Source organism: Bos indicus x Bos taurus, chromosome 18, assembly GCF_003369695.1.
Source record: "Bos indicus x Bos taurus breed Angus x Brahman F1 hybrid chromosome 18, Bos_hybrid_MaternalHap_v2.0, whole genome shotgun sequence".
Taxonomy (NCBI): domain Eukaryota; kingdom Metazoa; phylum Chordata; class Mammalia; order Artiodactyla; family Bovidae; genus Bos; species Bos indicus x Bos taurus.
In genome coordinates, this window is record NC_040093.1 from 15,290,334 (window position 1) to 15,307,367 (window position 17,034).

At 43.1% G+C, this 17,034-nt stretch overlaps 1 pseudogene; it reads left to right on the forward strand.

Annotated features, from left to right (window-relative positions):
• The first annotated feature begins 8,466 nt into the window (after window positions 1-8,466).
• LOC113875305 lies at window positions 8,467-10,258 on the forward strand (annotated as a pseudogene).
• Window positions 10,259-17,034: the final 6,776 nt, after the last annotated feature.

A 17,034-nucleotide genomic window follows, 5' to 3' on the forward strand; every position in this document is an offset into this window, starting at 1 on the left:
CCCTGATTTCCAGTTTTTCGTTAACCCATCTTGGTACCAAATGGGCAGAGGAAGAGAAGTGTCAATTCCTCGAAATGCTTTTGTGCATATTTCCCTGTGGTAAGTTTAAAAAATTTAAAACAAATGAAGCTGTATTAACAATAGTTATAGGTTTAGAAAATATCTTATGTTGGGATCTAGTAAAGTCTGCTTTAAATAAGGAAGATAGTAGTGTTGCTGTGTATTCCCCCTTTTTAAACTTTTTTATTTGCAACTTTAGTGTGTGATGTGCTCGTTGGACTATGCCTTATGCCTGTGGATTATAAGGAATACCTGTAATATGTTTAATAGAAAAAGATTGTAAAAATTGTTTAAAGTGTCTAGAAATATAGGCAGGACCATTGTCTGTTTTTAGAGAACTAGGAGTTCCCATTCCAGCAAAACCAGCTAATAAGTGAGTTATATTCACTTTCACTTTCATGCATTGGAGAAGGAAATGGCAACCCACTCCAGTATTCTTGCCTGGAGAATCCCAGGGACGGCGGAGCCTGGTGGGCTGCCCTCTATGGAGATGCACAGAGTCGGACACGACTGAAGCGACTTAGCAGCAGCAGCAGCCGGAGTTCCCATTCCAGCAAAACAAGCTAATAAGTGAGTTACAACATGTAGTGTAGCCTCACGGCAAAGAGGTGTGGCCCAAATAAAAGAAGAATTAGTGTCGATACAGACATGCAAGAAAGAAGATGGAGAAAGTTCAGGGCAATGAGTTACATCCATTTGCCATAGTTCATTAGGTTGAAAACCACGAGGATTAATACCTTGTGCGATGGGTCGAAGATGTAGAGATCTACAAGTAGAGCAATTACTAATAATTTCTTTAGCCTGGCGGTATGGGATTTTCCGTAGCTGGTGTAGGGAGCCAGCACTGTTATACAACAGAGCATGCTGTTCCTCTGGAGTAGCAAAGGAACCCAGTTTATCAGCTTGCTCATTACCATAAGTCATGGGGCCAGGAAGACAAGAATGTGCTTGAATATGTGTAATATAAATGGGAGAACTGCAGTGTCTAACAACAAATTGTAGTTCGAAAAAGAATTGCTGAATAATAGGTTGATTGGAGTTTATGGTGGAGGTTTCTGTCACGCGAGTGTATGTTCCTCGGTTCTTTGTCTCGTCACAACAAAGATTTGGAGCAACGGACATTAAAGCCCTCAGCGCGTCACAGCTCTCAGGTCTTGGACAAACCGTGCTACAGCTCTTAGGCAAATCAGTGTTACAGCTCTATTTTATTTATAAGATAGGAGGAAAATCCAAGACTCGAAGAGAAGAGAGTAGAGAAGTGCGTGGGGGAGGGAGAAAGAGAGAGAAAGAGAGAGAGAGAGCGCTCATGCACGCGGGAGAGAGAGTCCGTGAGAAACCGCTTTGGCTCCTCTTTTATATGTTTTTTTCCCTCCACCTGGGCCTGCCCTATGCAAATTGGGCTTAGCCAGGAGTGCTGTTTGTTCTGCCTGAAGTCTTCACTCTGGTCCTTGGACCTTCCTTGTCTTTTAGCCACCGGCATTTTGGACTCCTTTTCCCTATTCTACCTACCTAACAGTTTTTATATTTTTTAATACAAAAACAATATGTAGAGTCAGAGACTATATTAATGGGGTAAGGATGTAGGCAAATAATTTGAATAAGAGCATATAATTCATTTTGTCGAGCAGAATGAAATTTAGTATAAAAGACTTTATATTCTTTAAGAGACCAGAATGAAGCTTTGGCGTTTTTCAGTTCAGTTCAGTTCAGTCACTCAGTTGTGTCCGACTCTTTGCGACCCCATGAATCGCAGCACGCCAGGCCTCCCTGTCCATCGTCAACTCCTGGAGTTCACTCAGACTCATGTCCATCGAGTCAGTGATGCCATCCAGCCATCTCATCCTCTGTCGTCCGCTTCTCCTCCTGCCCCCAATCCCTCCCAACATCAGAGGAACTCCCCAGGTCAGTAGGTGCCCAATATGCTACTGGAGATCAGTGGAGAAATAACTCCAGAAAGAATGAAGGGATGGAGCCAAAGCAAAAACAATACGCAGTTCTGGCTGTGACTGGTGATAGAAGCAAGGTCCGATGCTGTAAAGAGCAATATTGCATAAGAACCTGGAATGTCAGGTCCATGAATCAAGGCGAATTGGAAGTGGTCAGACAGGAGATGGCAAGAGTGAATGTGGACATTCTAGGAATCAGTGAACTAAAATGGACTGGAATGGGTGAATTTAATTCAGATAACCATTATATCTACTACTGGGGGCAGGAATCCCTCAGAAGAAATGGATTAGCCATCATGGTCAACAAAAGAGTCCGAAATGCAATACTTGGATGCAGTCTCAAAAATGACAGAATGATCTCTGTTCGTTTCCAAGGCAAACCATTCAATATCACAGTAATCTAAGTCTATGGCCCAACCAGTAACACTGAAGAAGCTGAAGTTGAACGGTTCTATGAAGACCTACAAGACCTTTTAGAACTAATACCCAAAAAAGAAGTCCTTTTCATTATAGGGGACTGGAATGCAAAAGTAGGAAGTCAAGAAACACCTGGAGTAATAGGCAAATTTGGCTTTGGAATATGGAATGAAGCAGGGTAAAGACTAATAGAGTTTTGCCAAGAAAATGCACTGGTCATAGCATAGTATCCTCTGTCGTCCCCTTCTCCTCCTGCCCCCAATCCCTCCCAGCATCAGAGTCTTTTCCAATGAGTCAACACTTCGAATGAGGTGGCCAAAGTACTGGAGTTTCAGCTTCAGCATCATTCCTTTCAAAGAAATCCCAGGGCTGATCTCCTTCAGAATGGACTGGTTGGATCTCCTTGCAGTCCAAGGGACTCTCAAAAGTCTTCTCCAACACCACAGTTCAAAAGCATCAATTCTTTGGTGCTCAGCCTTCTTCACAGTCCAACTCTCACATCCATACATGACCACTGGAAGAACCATAGACTTGACTAGACGGACCTTGCTGCTGCTACTGCTAAGTCGCGTCAGTCGTGTCCAACTCTGTGCGACCCCATAGACGGCAGCCGAACAGGATCCTCTGTCTCTGGGATTCTCCAGACAAGAATACTGGAGTGGGTTGCCATTTCCTTCTCCAATGCATGAAATTGAAAATGAAAGTGAAGTCGCTCAGTCATGTCCGACTCTTAGCGACCCCTTGAACTGCAGCCTACCAGGCTCCTCCGTCCATGGGATTCTCCAGGCAAGAGTACTGGAGTGGGGTGCCATTGGCTTCTCCAAGACGGACCTTAGTTGGCAAAGTAATGTCTCTGCTTTTGAATATGCTATGTAGGTTGGTCATAACTTTTCTTCCAAGGAATAAGCGTCTTTTAATTTCATGGCTGCAGTCACCATCTGCAGTGATTTTGGAGCCCCCAAAAAATAAAGTCTGACACTGTTTCCACTGTTTCCCCAAAGGTTTAATCCAATTTATATCACCTAAGAGCTTTTGAAAATCATTTAAGGTTGATAATTTATCAGTACGGATCTGAGTTAGTTGGGGAGTAATACATTGTCTATTAACAACAAACCCCAAGTAATGGTAAGGTGTAGAGGTTTGAAATTTTTCAGGGGCAATGATTAATCCAGAGTTTTTAAAGCATAGTTGAGCTATATCAAACATGTGTTGAGTTTCTAAGATACATGGAGCCGAAAACAATATATCATCCATATAGTGAATAACAAGAAAGTTAGGAAATTGCTTTCTCACAGACTCAAGGGCTTTGGCTACGTAGTACTGACACATGGTGGGAGAATTCATCATCCCTTGTGGCAGTACATTCCATTGGTACCATTTATGAGGTCCAATATGATTAGGATAAGGGAGAGAGAAAGCGAATCTCTCTCGGTCTAAAGGGTGTAAAAGTATATTAAAAAAGCAATCTTGTAAATCAATAATAATAATATGCCAGTTTTGAGGAATAGTGGTAGGTGATGGGATTCCTGGTTGTAATGCACCCATAGGTTTCATAGATGCATTAACTTTTCTAAGGTCTTTTAGGAGATGCCATTTGTTAGATTTCTTTTTTATAGCAAAAGTAGGAGAATTCCAAGGACAACAAGATTCCTCAATATGCTTTAATTCTAGTCGTGTATCTATAAGTTCCTTAGCCACCTGTAATTTCTCTTTCAGGTGAGAGAGAGGGGCCACTGCTCTGTCCAAATAGGCTCGTCATTCTTCCAAGTTATTTTAATAATTGTATTGTTTGTTAAATGAGCAGTGGCCCCTAGGAAAAATGTGGAGTGTATATCTGAGTTTGCCATTGCATAAGTAAGTCCCTTCCTATTAGATTAAGGGGTGCATCTATCACATAAAGTTTTAATGTTGCAGGTTGGCCTTCTGGTCTCTCACATGGATAAATTTGAGTACTCTGATAAACCTCTTGTACTTTGGTTTGAGAAATCCCTGCAATTTGGCAAGAAACTTTTTGTACAGGCCAGGATTTGGGGCCATAAATGTTTGGAAATAATAGTAATATAAGATCCAGTGTCGAGAAGACCAGAAAATCTTTTACCATTAATTTTGATATTTATCGTCAGTCGGGCAAATTCAGATACTAATGATGTCCAAGAGGACTGTTTTTGATCTGTACTGCCGAATCCGCCCATCCGTACATCATTAGAGGAGTTAATAGAAATGTAAGGTAAAAGGAGTAATTGAGCAATTTTATCCCCCCTTTTGAATTGCCATAAAATCTGAAATGACATCATAATTTGAATTTCTCCTTTATAATCTGAATCAATTACTCCAGGGTAAACAGTAATTCCTTTAGAAGTCGAACTAGATCGGCCACGTAAATGACTGCAGGTTTATAAGGGCAGGGGTCAAAAAAGTCTGGTAGGTATTCTGGAGGGGACTGCCTGGTGGTAAAGGAGAAAGGCATTTAGGGCTGGTATATCGATGGCAGCACTGCTGGATCTGGAGGGTTTGAGGGAAAAGATGGAATTTGCCCCTGGGTTTTGTTGAAGGGGACCTGGGGGGTCCCCTGCTTGGAGTTTCCCGGAATAGGTTTCCCTTCAATGTCAAATTTAGATTTACAGTCTTTGGCCCAATGCATTCCTCTACAGCAGTGAGGGCAGATTTTTGGAGGTTTTTTATTAACTTTCTTAGGGCAGTCCCTTTTTAAATGGTTCTTATCTCCACATGTAAAGCATCCTTCATATCCCTTTCTTAAGGCAGCAACCATTGTTTGAGCTAGCATTTGCATCTTTTGAGTTTCTGATCCTAGATTGCGACAAGCCTTCAAATAATCAATAATAGTCCCTGTCTTACGAATTGGAGCTATAGCTTTTTGACATTCCTGATTTGCATTTTCATAAGCAAGTAATTTCTCTAGTTGCCTTTTGGCTTCTTCTCCAATTACAGTATGGGAAATAGCCGTTTGTAATCTAGCTAAAAAACCAGCATATGTTTCATTGGGTCCCTGTAATATTTTAGTATAGCTACCTGTAGGGTCCCCTTGAGGAGTAATTTGATCCCAAGCTTCAAGGGCCACTGTTTTTCATTGTTCATGTAACAAGGGAGGGCACTGTCTTTGAGCTTCTATAGCGTCAAATTGTCCTGTACCAGTTAGCATTTCAAAAGTAATTTGACTCTGGGGAGCGCCAGCTCGAGCATTTCTGTTAGCATGATCTCTGGGTATATCATGAAACCACATCATCCATTGAAGATATTCTCCTGGTTTAAGGAGAGCTTTTATTAAAGTTCGCCAATCATGGGGAATAAAATTTCCAATAGAGGATGTTATAGAATTTAGAAGTGCTTTAGTAAAAGGTGAATGTGGGCTGTACCTAGTTATAGTTTTTTTTAATTTGTTGCATGTGATAAAAGTTAATACCCTCATATTGAGGTATTACGTGCCCTTGAGTGTCAGGATTTCTTAAAACTGGAAAGGCGGAGAAACCATCGGCTTCAGAGACCTGTGATTGCAAAGCCAGCAATTCAGAGAGCCTCTGTCGTGAAGGAGAGTGAGTAGGTAGATAATTGTTATTCAGAAAGGTGTTGTTGGTTTTAATGTCAAAAGGTGTCTTGGGGGAGTCATTGCCAGAATCATTAGGTTCTAGCAAGGGAGAGACTTTGAGATTTGTGCCCCCTGGCAGGGGAGGAGCACTTGGAGCAACCGGGGCAGGGCTTGTAAGGAAAATACTGAAATATTTTATGTTGCTCTAATTGGGCCTTTCATAAGGTTTCATCATCTAATTCATATTCATGTAGTAAGTGTTCTTCCTGTTGCTGAATATTAGGAGGGTTAGAATTACGTTGAAATGGCAAAATCATGGTTTCAATGAGAGCCCATAGAGGCCAAAAATCTATTGGATATTTTTTCCCTGTCTGGCGGCACGTTCAACATTCTCTTTGGCCCAGTGCCAAATTTCTAAATCAAAACTACCTTCATCAGGAAACCAAGGGTTACATTCAACCACTGTCTGAAGGCAAGCCTCTAATTGCTGAGGCAAAACTGAAAATCCCTGAACTTTAAATAAGTGCTGAAGTAAAGTAGAAAATTGATGGGGCTTTCCAGCCGTTTGACCCATGTCTTAGTACTTACCGACCTCAATAGGCCGTGGGGTCACTCCGTCCGAATCTGCCACGTGTACCAGGTACCTGTTATGGAAGCCACTTGTTGAGGTCCTTAAATGGACCGGAACCTGGTGGTCCAGAGTCGACGATAAGAAAGTAAAAGAGAGAGAGTAAAAGGCTGATATTTCTTGGTTTATGCAGAAAACCAATAAAGTCCTTTGACATAGGGCTTGCGTCGCTCACAAAGGTACCTGGCACCCTCTCGAGGTGGGTGAAGGCACAGGGCGCCTTCTCGAGAGGATCTTAGAAGCCCGGGCAGGAGAGTGAGCACGACGGGTCTCTGCGCTCCAGAGAATTAGCCTGAGAGAGAGAGAGAGAAAGACACTGGGACCAAAGCTCTAATGAAGCAAAAGTATTTTATTCAACATTGTGTGGGTATTTATACTGTCTTACAAGATAGCTATTTTCAGCAAAGATAAAATCATAACTTACAAGTTCTCAAGGAAACATGAGGTCATCCATATGAAAGAGAGAGGGTTGTAAATAATCACTTTTACTGTATGGTTCATAGAAAGGAAGAGGGTCGTAGTTACTTATCACCGTATGGAAAAATTAACGAAGGAAATGCATGCATTCTTAAGCCCCTGGGAGTAGTTTGCTACTCCACTTAATTCCTGAATATTCAGGAATTAATAAGGAACAGAGGATTCATGACAGATCCAAAACAGCACATAGGAAGCCCCCTGTTAAATGCTTCCTGACAGTAATAAATCTTCTTAAGTTAGATTGTATGATAATTGTTACTAGTAATAATATAGATATTCTAGTGATTATATGGAGTTCCTAAAAATCTAGTCTATCTTAGTAAAATGTTATCAGTCCTAATTCTAATTATTATCTGAAAGTGTTGTATGTCACAGCAGTAACCAAGCTACTTTGGCAATTGAACTGTAATCAGATTTTAAATATGCCTTCTTCTTTTGTCATTATAGACACAGTTTCACTACAATGCCCTTGCAAAAATGCTTCTTCTTCAAGAAGATATAGAAAGAACTTTTGGATAAACACAGGTTTCTGACTTTCAGACCATAATGCTGAACTGAGTAAGAAACTGAAAAACTCTAATGAAAAACCTGATGGCTTCATAGAAAGTTAACAAAAGGACTGAGTGAACTGGTTATATTCACAGGACTGAGTGAATATGGTTATAATTTTTGTGGTTTCTATCTGAAAATTTACTGGTTTATCATTTATAATGTTTCCTTAACTTCTTGGACTTTTATATTTGGATCAAATGCTTTTCTATCATATGCATGATCTCATGCTACTTTTAGAAATCAATCCCCATTGTTGAGTTTCTGGCCAATTACTTGCATCTAATACTTTTGAGTTCAGTTCAGTTCAGTCGCTCAGTAATGTCCGACTTTTTGTGACCCCATGAATCGCATCACGCCAGGCCTCCCTGTCCATCACCAACTCCCGGAGTTCACTCAAACTCACGTCAATCGAGTCGGTGATGCCATCCAGCCATCTCATCCTCTGTCGTCCCCTTCTCCTCCTGCCCCCAATCCCTCCCAGCATCAGAGTCTTTTCCAGTGAGTCAACTCTTCACATGAGGTGGCCAAAGTACTGGAGTTTCAGCTTTAGTTTCATTCCTTCCAAAGAACACCCAGGGCTGATCTCCTTTAAAATGGACTGGTTGGATCTCCTTGCAGTCCAAGGGACTCGAAAGAGTCTTCTCCAACACCACAGTTCAAAAGCATCAATTCTTCGGTGCTCAGCTTTATTCACAGTCCAACTCTCACATCCATATATCAGCACTGGAAAAACCATAGCCTTGACTAGACGGACCTTTGTTGGCAAAGTAATGTCTCTGCTTTTGAATATGCTATCTAGGTTGGTCATAACTTTTCTTCCAAGGAGTAAGTATCTTTTAATTTCATGGCTGCAGTGGTAAATTTCTCCACTCCAAGGGTATAATTGTTTGGCCCTGAGGAAATTTATTTTAAAAGAAAGACTATAGTCATGCCCAGGTCACTATTGAAATTAGTATGTGAAATCCCCTCACCTGGCCAATTAATAATGCCTGCCCTGGAGAACCTGGTGATAGTGGGCATGGACCACCTGGAGTACCTCTATGGGAAGGCCTTGTCACTCATCTTCTTGGGATTCCTGCCCTGGAGGGACACCATGCTGTTGTGTGCCATGCTGGATGCTCACTCCAAGATGCAGTGCTGCAAGGAGACCCACATCATCCCCCATGTGCTGGCCATGCACCAGGCCTGGTCCAAGTCTGTCAGGAAGCATGTAACAGGAGGCTTCCTGTGTGCTCTTTTGGATCTGTCATGAATCCTCTGTCCCTTATTAATTCCTGAATATTCAGGATTTAAGAGGAGTTGCCAAACCGCTCCAGGGCTGAGGAATGCATGCATTTCCTTCGTTAGTTTTTCCATACAGTGATAAGTAACTATTTATGACCCTCTTCCTTTTTATGAACCATACGGTAAAAGTGATTATTTACAACCCTCTGTCTTTGATATGGATTGCCTTATGATAATTTGTAAGTCTGGACTTTTGATTTTTATCTTTGCTGAAAATAGCTGCCTTGTAAGACTGTGTATATACCCACATTATGTTGAATAAAACACCTTTGCTCCATCAGAGCTTGGGTCCCTGGGTCTGTCTCTCTCTGTCTCTTTCTCACTCTCTCTCAGGCTAATTCTTTGGAGCACAGAAGCCTGCTGAGCTCACTTTCTTGCCGGGGCTTCTAAGACCCTCTCGAGAAGGCACACTGTGCCTTCACCCGCCTCGAGAGGGCTCATGGTGACTACCTGTAGCAGGGCAAGCTCTGTGTCAAGAGCTTTATTGGTTTTCTGCATAAACCAAGGAATATCAGCCTCTTCTCTCTCTCTTTTACTTTCTTATCATTGACTCTGGACCACCAGGTTCTGGTCCATTAAAGGACCTCAACACAAGTCTAACCAGGAGAAGCTGCAGTTGGACGAGGTGGGCATAATTGATGAGGTGCTGGATGTGGCCATGCAGGCCTTCAACCTGGAGGTGATAGCCAAGCACGGCAAGCCAGTCGGCATCCTCTGCAACAAATACTCCTCCACACTCAAGTTTTCTGTCTACCTGTTGCACCTCTTCCCTGCTGGTGGTGCAGGACAATTGGGCCTCCATGTACTCCATGGTCACCTGCAATATCACCATTGCCAGCTTCAACCTCCGCAGCTACCACGACTACCTCACCAAGTGGAGCCAGGCCATGGAGGTTATGTATGCCCTGTGTATGGAGGTGGGCAAGGACAAGTGCCTGCCTCTGTACTAAGAGTAGGTGGTGCTGCACCCTGGGTCACCCTCTGGCTCATCCTTGACCTCCTTGCCACCACCTGGAGCAGTACTGACCTGTGCGACAAGGACATAATCAGCAAGCCCAGCAGCATTTCCCTGTCCAAGATCAAGTGATCCACAGCCCAGGTCATCATGCCTGTGGATCTGGAATTTCTCTCCAAGTGGACAGGCCACATCCCTGGTGATGTGTCCCAGAACATGGTCCAGATCACCCCCATCCTGGCTCGGCTCAGCTATGACCCCTACACAAACCCAACTCTGTCATCAACAATGCACACCAGGTCTTGAAAGGGGACTGTAGTCAACCAGCCAATCTGAAAGACTGTTTTCAAATGAACGAGAATAGCACCTTGTTAGGGAAATTAAAATGGAGGTAGTCTTGTTCAGGTTTCAGAAGTAGGGGAGCAAGCCTCTGACCAACTTCTGGCCTTTACCTGAACCCTGCCTGGACTACATGCCTGCCCGCAAGCATACCAATTATTACCAATAAGTTACCAATAAGTTAGATAAGAAAGGGAGTGAGTCTTGGGAATTTCTTAAGCCCCTGGAGACCTGGCCAGTCCCCCAGAGTCTAAGGAATCTTGTGACTTACAAGGTGAAACAAATAGCATTGTAAAAATTAAAGAAAAACCAGAGCTGCACTTTTGCACACAAAATGATGATAACATCAATTTGTGGCCTGGGATTATAAGCGGGAGCCCCCAAAGCTTCAATATGAAGTCTCACCCGTGGGGTGGATGCACCGCCTGCGACCTTTTTCCCAACTGGGACTCCAAATTGCTGTCATTTGGGGCTTCACAGCGCTGGTCAAGTCTAGATGTAGGTTTTGGCCCAATTTGGTGGTGTATATGCGGTTACATCTCTCTATTATTTCTATTTTTTTGTTTGTTTGTTTAATGATTGTGTATTGAAATTGTCACATAACCCACTATTAAATATTGAAATTGTTTGTGTGTGTGTGTGTGTGTGTGTGTAATGAGTGATTTCTCTTGTTAACAAATCCTTCAAAACTAAAACAAAAGTAAAACTTTTGGCAAAACACACCTTCTCCCTCCTAGGAAGCTCATGATTTCCAAATCTCTGCAAATGGTTTTGTTGTCAGAAGAGAAGAAACTGCATTCAAGTGGAATTAGGACCTCTAATCCAAGCATATTGCTTGCCATTCATCGCCAAAACAGGACTGCTAATGGGGAAGGTATTTGGATATGTTTGCAAAAGATGAATCCTTGAAAACTTACCTTGAAATACTCTCTCGAGACAATCCAAGGTAAAGAACCAAGAGTTTGGAAATAGTCTGGCTTTTGAAATGTGTGTTGTTCAGTTGTGTCCATCTCTTTGTGACCTCATGGACTGCAGTATGCCAGGATTCCCTGTCCTTCACTTATCTCCCAGACTTGGCTCAAACTCATGTCCATTGAGTCAGTGATGCCATCCAACCATCTCATCCTCTGCTGTCCCCTTCTCCTCCCGCCTTCAATCTTTCCTAGCATCAGGGTCTTTTCCAAGGAGTCAGTTCTTCGAATCAGGTGGCCAAAGTATTGGAGCTTCAGCTTCAGCATCAGTCCTTCCAATAATATTCAGGATTGATTTTCATTAGGATTGACTGGTTTGATCTCTTTGCTGTCCAAGAGATTCTCAAGAGTCTTCTCCAACACCACAGTTCAAAAGCATCAGTTCTTCAGCACTTAACCTTCTTTATGGTCCAACTCTCACATCCGTACATAACTACTGGAAAAACCACAGCTTTGACTATACAGACCTTTGTCAGCAAAGTGATGTCTCTGCTTTTTAATACACTGTCTAGGGTCATAGCCTTTCTTCCAAGGAGCAAGCGCCTTTTAATTTCATTTCAAACTTAGGTGTTTTATATATTCCCCTTGAGAACTTTTTTTAAGGAAATGGATTTGCCATCCTTAATTTGCAAGACCACCTTGGTAGCTTTGTTTGCTGGGAAAAGGCTCACTGCCTGTGCCTCTTCTATTGACTCTTACTTTTAAACTCAAAGAATCTAAGAGTTTAATATATGAGATTCTCTTTGATTCCTCCTTTGATCTGATCTCTGGTGGCCTCAGCCTCCAATGACTTGAAGTGGAGCTTCAACAGACTGAGATCCCAGAGACTGAGGCCAAGTTACAGCAGTGAAAGCACCAGATCCTAGCCACTAGACCTGTGGTCAGTGACAAAAGCCCTAGCCCTCAGGTCTGCAGAAAAGAATTTCCACCAAGACGGTAAGTAGTCAAGCAGGTAGAGTATTTATTAAGAGGAAAAAGTATAGTACTTGTGACTAGACACATGGGCAGACTCAGAGGGAGAGTCCCTGTGTTGCACCTTCACTTCAGTTTAGTTCAGTTGCTCAGTCGTGTCCGACTCTTTATGACCCCATGGATGGCAACATGCCAGGCTTCCCTGTCCATCACCAACTCCCAGAGTTTACTCAAACTCATGTCCATTGAGTCAGTGAAGCCATCCAACCATCTCATCCTCTGTCATCCCCTTCTCCTTCCACCTTCAATCTTTCCCAGTATTAGGGTCTTTTCCAGTGAGTCAGTAATTCGCCTCAGGTGGCCAAAGTATTGGAGTTTCAGCTTCAGCATCAGGCCTTCCAATAATATTCAGGATTGATTTCCTTTAGGATGGACTGGTTGGATCTCCTTGCAGTCCAAGGGACTCTCAAGAGTTGTCTCCAACACCACAGTTCGAAAGCATCAATTCTTCGGCACTCAGCTTTCTTTATAGTCCAACTCTCACATCTGTGCATGACTACTGGAAAAAACACAGCTTTGACTAGATGGACCTTTGTTGGCGAAGTAATGTCTCTGCTTTTTAATATGCTGTCTAGGTTGGCCATAGCTTTTCTTCCAAGGAGCACACTCCCTTTAATCTCATGGCTGAAGTCACCATTTGGAGTGATTTTGGAGCCCTCAAAAATAAAGTCTGTCACTGTTTCCACTGTTTCCCTATCTATTTGCCATGAAGTGATGGGACCAGATGCCATGATCTTAGTTTTCTGAATGTTGCATTTTAAGCCAACTTTTTCACTCTTCTCTTTCACTTTCAAGAGGCTCTTTAGTTCTTTGCTTTTTGCCATAAAGGTGGTGTCATCTGCATATCTGAGGTTACTGATATTTCTCCCAGCAATCTTGATTCTAGCTTGTACTTCATCTAGCCCAGCATTTCTCATGATGTACTCTGCATGTAAGTTAAATAAGCAGGATAACAATACACAGCCTTGACATACTCCTTTCCCTATTTGGAACCAGTCTGTCATTCCATGTCCAATTCTACCTGTTGCTTCCTGACTTGCATATAGATTTTTCAAGAGGCAGATCAGGTGGTCTGGTATTCCCATCTCTTGAAGAATTTTCCACAGTTTGTTGTGATCCACACAGTCAAAGGCTTTGGCAAAGTCAATAAAACAGAAGTAGATGTTTTTCTGGAACTCTCTAGTTTTTTTCAATGATCCAACTGATGTTGGCAATTTGATCTCTGGTTCCTCTGCCTTTTTAAAATCCAGTTTGAACATCAGAAAGTTCATGGTTCACGTACTGTTGAAGCCTGGCTTGGAGAATTTTGAGCATTACCTTGCTAGCATGAGATGAGTGCAATTGTGGTGTGTGAGGGTTGCACTCTCATGGCAGTTTGAATTACTTTCATGGGGCATTTCTTCTGAGTTTTCTTTGGCCAAGCATTTTGACTTGCCTGGTTCATGTTCCGTATTTGGTATATCAGGATCCTCCCATATGTGTACACGCATCTCTTGGCCATGATAGATTCTACTGAGGGGACCTATGGGTAACCTGGTCTGAGTTAACAATACTCTCGTTTGACCTCCAAGGAGACTTTTTGTACATGTGAGGTCAGGGAGGTCTCCCAACTTTGAGAATGAGAAATATGTGGTCTGGGAAGGGCCCAGCCTCCTCCCTTAATTGTCCTGCTATTCTCGTCTTGGAGCTTTGGTTCAAAGGGAATAAATCTCCAGTCACTTTACCCTGGGGTCGGGGGGGAAGAGAGGGCATCTACCTCCTGCCTTAGTTCTACTTAGTTTCAGGAATTTCTAGGATTCCAGTGGTCAGGACACAGCACTTAACACTGCTGAGGACCAGGTTCAATCCCTGGTTGCAGAACTAAGATCCTGCAAACTGCACAGCTTAGCCAAAATATACAGAAGAATAAATGTATTTAAAAAAAAAAAGACAACAGCTTCCTCACAAGACTGTCCCCAGCCTCCTTTGGTCACCAAATCTCAAAATCCCCAAATAGAAATTATTAGTGTGGCAAAAGGGAGAAAAGGGAATAAATCTCAAAGGACCCATAGAATGTGGCTAATACGTACAACCAGGACCAAAAGCAGCCTAATTCTGAGCTAGGATCTAAGGAGTCCTGTGATAATGGCCACAAATCTGAATTCAGGGAGTGTGTCAGCATGGCAGGGGACTTCCCAGGTGGCTCAGTGGTGAAGAATTTGCCTGCCAATGCAGGAAATGCAGTAGACATGGGTTCGATCCCTGCATTGAGAAGAACCCATGGGGGAGGAAATGACAACCCACTCCAGTATTCTTGCCTGGGAAATGCCATAGGCAGAGGAGCCTGGTGGACTACAGTCCATGGGGTCTCAAAGAGTTGGACAGGACTGAGTGACTGAGCATGCATGAAGGTCAACATGGGGACTACAAGTAACAGTGCAGTATAATAAAAAAACTTGTCAAGTCATTGCCCTTGGTCCTGTAATTTTCCAACTTATAGGACCGTCTTTGGTGTTCAGGAGTTCCTGGACCCCTTCAGAGTTCATGCCAACACTATGGCTCAGCGTGGGGGCCCATTCATCCCAATGACCAACCTTGCAGTTAGGAGATGAAGCTTGGGCCAGCCTGTCATCTAGGGATGGAAGTAGGGGTAGACATTGAGTTCAATGTCATGGCCCGTGATTCAGTCATGCCTGCTGATGTGATAAAACCCAAATGAACAGTCTGAACACCAATGATTCAATGAGCTTGCTTCAGCATGGCTGAAGGTGATATGTCCCGACTCCATGGGGAGAGGACATGGGGGAGCTTGCATGTGGAACCTACCCTGTCTTTGACCTAGAGCTCTCCCTTTTGCTGCTTCCAAATTGTGGCTCTTGCTATAATAGTACTAATCATAAGCAGAGTATTTTCCTGAGTTCATGAGTTATTCTAGCAAAATACCCAATCTGAGGAAGTCATGAGATTCTGAATTTGCAGCAACTGGGTGAGAAATGTGAGTGGAGGGCTTCCCTGGTGGTCCAGTGGTTAGGAATCTTTAAACGCATGGAACACGGGTTCGATCCCTGGTCTGAGAAGATCCCACATGCCTAGGAACAGCTAAGCCCATGTGCCACAACTACTGAAACTCATCCTCTAGAGCTCGTGCTCCTCAACAGTAAGAAGCTGGAGCACTGCAATGAAGAGCAGCCCCCACTTGCTGCAATTAGAAAGCCCGTGCACAGCAACAAAGACCCAGAATAGCCAAAAGTAAATTTTAAAATAAAACTTGAAAAAAAACAAACAAACAGGGACTTCCTTGGTCGGCCAGTGGTTAACATTCTGAGCTCCCAATGCAGGTGGCCCAGGTTCGATCCTGCGGCAAGGAACTAGATCCCAAATCCCACAACTAAGACCCAAGGCAGCCAAATAAATAACATTTAAAAACAAACAAATAAGAAGACAATGAAGTATGAGAGTTTCATGGCCTCAGGCACTATCTGTGTCTCTGATCCCTCAGGTCTCCAGTATTCCAGGCATATGCTGGACCACCCTCCAGATGGAGGGTACATTATTGTATCTTGTACCTCCTTGAAAGATGCTTTATGGAGCCTCTGGCAGGACCTAATAAGAAAGCAGAAGTGCAGAGTCCTAGGAGCAAGGCCATGCCTCTAGAGCAATAGAAAAACAGCTCCTGGTTTTTCTATTTTTAAACAGGGGAGCCTGGCATGCTGCAGTTCATGGGGTAGCAGAGTCGGACACCACTGAGCAAACTGAACAACAATTTTTCCATGGGTCAGAGTTTGGGGGGATGGTTTCTGGATGATTCAAACACATTACATTTATTGTGCACTTTATTTCTAATCTAATGCTGCTGCTGATCTGTAGGAGATATCAGTCTATATGACCCGGAGCTTGGGGACCCCTGGGCTAGAGGATGATGCAAACCAGGGACATCTGTGACTTGCTTTCAGAATATCTCAAGCACTCGGGTTTTCATTGATTACTTTTTGTCACAGTCAAGCTTGCCATTGGAGGATTCTTTGAATTTTCAAACAAAGCCCAATGCTGCAGAAACCCTGCAGCGTCTCAAAATAAAGCAATATTATAACCCAAAGAAAACAGGTGATATCAGGGGCAGCTGAGCTAGCATGCATCAGCCACATCCTTCACAGCCCCCAGGAGATGCACACACGTGACCTCCTGCTGGCCTGTCCTGTTCTGTGACCCTCAGCTCCCTCTGAACACAATTTCAGGCTCTCAGACTGCACTCACTGACCACAGCCAGACAGCCTTCACAGAAGTCAAATTATCGGAAGGAAATTTCTCTGGATAGGAGCCAAAGGAGAAGGAAAACAATGTTATGTCCCAAGCTGGTGGCCTTAATGCCTTCCGTGCTTTACTTGCCTGAGACATGTGGAATCTTCTCGAACCAGGGACCAAACCTGTGTCCCCTGCCTCAGCAGGCAGATTGTTATCCACTGTACCACCAGGGAAGTTCAATACAACCTTCATTAGGTTGAAAAGTTTTGTCAAAAGCTTTTTCTGCATCTCTTGAGATGATCATATGGCTTTTATTCTTATTGCTGGTTTGCAGATATTGAAAAATCGTTGCATCTCTGGGATAAATCTCACTTGACCACGATGTAAGACACTTTGAATGTATCATTGGATTCTGTTTGCTACTATTTTGTTGCGGATTTTTGCATCTGTGTGCATCAGTGATACTGACCTGTAACTATCTTTTGTGTGTGTGATGTCTCTTTCTGGTTGTGGTATCAGTATGATGCTGGCGTCACGGAATGTGTTCAGAAGCATTCCTCCCGCTGCAATTTTTGGGAATAGTTTCAGAAGGGTAGGTATTAGCTCTTCTCTAAATGTAGACTTTTGTTTGTTGGAAGTTTTTGAATTACTGATTCAGGGAATTCCCT